Genomic DNA, 3,713 nt, shown 5'->3' with positions numbered 1-3,713 from the left:
AGCCTGGGCGACAGAGCGAGACTCCGTCTCAAAAAAAAAAAAAAGGGTGTAAGGATACTCCTCTCACAAGGGTATTGGAAGGATTTAAATAAAATAACTATGAAATACTTTTAATAGTGCCTGACATTTACTGAGCATCCAATAAATGGTAGCTGTACTAACAATAAAAATAAAAATAAGAGATGACATGTGAAGTTTTAAGAATGTACACATATTCACTCACTTCTAATTCATGACAACCATATGAAATAGAGACTATTACAAATGAGAAACTGAGGCACAGAGAGGTTAGGCAACTTGCCCAAGGTCACACAACTAGTAAGCAGCAGAAATAGAATGTGAACCCAGGTAGTCGGCCTGCAGAATCCACACTATTCTATACTGCCTCTCAGTCCTCCTGCTGCCATTGTCATTTTCAATGTCAATATCACTAAATGGTGGCAAAACTAGGAGAAGCAGAAACAGTTACAGGAGGCAAAGAAACACACCAGTAGTGAGAGCGAACATCTAGAAACACCCGGCCAACCCTCACAGAGAGCCTAGAGCCCCTAAGGCTGAAAGGTACCTACCTGCCCACAATTGGATCTATGCTCTTAAAAAAAGATGAAACTGGCTCCAAGCCCCAGGCAGACTGCAGAACAGCCCCAAGCATGTAACTCAATACATGTACTAGGGATTGCATTAGGCACCGTGGGAGGTTTCCAAAGAAACACAACTAGGCCTTATGGGAGAGACATGCCATCCACATGAAAAGCCAGGGCTTAGAGAAAATCCTTGGCAAAGATGGCATGAAACTAGCTTTGAGACATTGGGACGACAGGGGACCAGAGAGAGTGCTCAGGTGGGTGCTCGAGGGGTTCCTTTGGTGCTGCCATCTTACTGGCTTAGTTGGAAAAGCATTGTTTCCCACAGTGGCCCATCAAGGCAGCAGTGGCAGAATTAACCTCAACCAGGCTGGGCACAGTGGCTCACGCCTGTAATCCCATCATTTTGGGAGGCCGAGGTGGGCAGATCACCTGAGGTCAGGAGTTCAAGACCAGCCTGGCCAACATGGCGAAACCCCATCTCTACTAAAAATACAAAAATCAGCTGGGTGTAGTGGTGCACACCTGTAGTCCCAGCTATTCGGGAGGCTGAGGCAGGAGGATCACTTGAACCCAAGAGGCAAAGGCTGCAGTGAGTTGAGATCACGCCACTGCACTGCAGCCTGGGTGACAAAGAGGGACTCCATCTCAAAAAAAATAAGAACAACAAAAGAATTAACTACAACCTGTCCCGGGTCAGTTGAATCAGCTGGTATGAAGCAAACCAAATGTCTGACTTCCTTAAGAACATCACTGGGAAACTCTAGGGTGAAAGGTTGGCTTGGAAATAGCAAGGGTCCGGGCCTTGGAATTTTTTGACACGTTAGATTCAGGAAAAATAAATCTGTGTAGCAGGGTCATCTGTGGAGTTGCGGAAGAATGCTGGCCTTCGTTGCAGGAAGAGAAAGTGCTCCAATGAGGGCTTGGGGCTCCAGGAAACGCTGCATCTTGGCCTCTGCCCCACTCCTCCTCTTCCATGTCATCAAACTGGGGGATGGGAAGGAGGCCCCTGCTTTCTCTTCTGTGCTGCATTGATGGTGAGCACTCTTGTTTACTCTCACAGAGAAATCTTGGTTATTTTATTTTATTTTATTTTATTTTACTTTATTTTTTTGAGACGGAATCTCCATCTGTCACCCAGGCTGGAGTGCAATGGTGCAATCTTGGCTCACTGCAACCTCCACCTCCCAGGCTCAAGCAATTCTCCTGCCTCAGCCTCCCAAGTAGCTGGGATTACAGGCATGTGCCATCATGCCCAGCTAATTTTTGTATTTTTGTAGAGATGGGAATTCACCATGTTGGCCAGGCTAGTCCTCAATTCCTGATTTCAAGTGATCCACCCGCCTTGGCCTCCCAAAGTGCTGGGATTACAGGTGTGAGCCACCGCACCTGGCCATTCTTATCTTTAATGTAGAAAGAAGACTGGAAATATTTTGTGTCAGTAGAACTGGATCCAGACGCATCCTGGCAAATTCTAAATTCAGCTCTGAGAAAATGGATTAACATTCCACTTGATTAAAGCAAGAAAATTAAAACAAGAAGTAATCATCATCATCATCATCATCATCATCATCTAGAACAAGCCCCCTTTTCATCATAATCAAAAGACTTGGGAAATGTTAATGTTTTACCAATGTGTGTCACTAAATTGTATTTCATTCCTTTCTTGCTGGGTTTCCAACACCTAGTATGATCAAACCTGTCACCAGGAACAGGAAGTCAAGGAAAAAGCAAATCAGCTGCTTGCTCTGGAATCAGGATAGCCTCAGAACCATCAGTGAGCCTGACGCCTCTGGAGGCTGGATTGAGGATGATCACGCATCCTGAAGCAAAAATCAGAACCGCCCCCTGACAGTAGGACAGAAGAGTAAGGCAATGAATGATTTTCCAATCAGTGAGGTCTTTTCCCTGGACTCTTCAGTACAGACCAGGAACACCAAAGAAGAAACAGGCAGCCCAGCAAGAGTAATGAAGGATGTTGTAAGCTCAGGGCCCAGAAAAGCTAATTTGCCTTCAAGCATCCATTTGTACGCAAAACAAAGTGTAATCCCTAAAATGCATCTGAACTACTCACTTGATGGAATTAAAGAAAAAATAACCAATGAACCTACAATTCATATTTGATGAATGACCCACTAGATTAATCAAGAGGCTCCTGAACCTGAAGGGGGCAGGGTTCTATGGATAGAAAGTTGGTTAGGGCCTACTGCCATACTACTCTGAAAGCACCCAATCCTGTCTGATCTCAGAAGCTAAGCAGGGTTGGGCCTGGCTAATACTTGGATGGGAGAAATTTGGGTAGGAATATGTGGTTTTGTTCTTAGCTGGCTAAATGTGCCTCTCCCCTAGGGAGGAGAAGAGTGGAAGCCACCATAACCCCACAGCCCAAGATGTTGCCAACTCTACAATACAGCTCAGTGCAGAATGACAGAGACACGATGAGAAGCTGAAATTCAACAGCCGCATCTCATTGGTTCTCATACCTAAACAAGGTATTATTTTTAAATTGAGATATAATTTATATACATTAAAATTTACACGGTTTAGTGTGCAGTTCTGTGACTTTTGACAAATGGATATAGTCACATAACTACTCACACAACCCAAATATAGGACAGTTCCATCAGGCCAGATGCGGTGGCTCATGCCTGTAATCCCAGTACTTTGGGAGGCCAAGGTGAGAGAATCACTTGAGGTCAGGAGTTCAAGACCAGCCTGGCCAACAGGGTGGAACCCTGACTCTACTAAAAATACAAAAATTAGCCAGGCATGGTGGTGCATGCCTATAATCCCAGCTATGCAGGAGGCTGAGGTGGGAGAATCACTTGAACCTGGGAAGCAGAGGTTGCAGTGAGCAAGATGGTGCCACTGCATTCCAGCCTGGGTAACAGAGTAAGACGCTGTCTCAAAAAAAAAAAAAAAAAAAAAAAAAATGAACAGTTCCATCAACCCAAAATATTTCCCCAGGCTTTGTAATCAATCACTCTTCTATCCCCACCCAGCCTCTGGAAACCACATCTGTTTTCTGTTCCTATAGTTTCACCTCTTCCAGAAAGCCATAAAAATGAGATCATATGGTACATGACTTTTAGAGCCTGGCTTTTTTTTTTTTTTTTTTTTTTTTTTTTT

Source organism: Mandrillus leucophaeus, unplaced genomic scaffold, assembly GCF_000951045.1.
Source record: "Mandrillus leucophaeus isolate KB7577 unplaced genomic scaffold, Mleu.le_1.0 Scaffold766, whole genome shotgun sequence".
NCBI lineage: Eukaryota > Metazoa > Chordata > Mammalia > Primates > Cercopithecidae > Mandrillus > Mandrillus leucophaeus.
The sequence above is the reverse complement of the archived record's forward strand: the minus strand, read 5'-3'. Positions refer to the sequence as shown.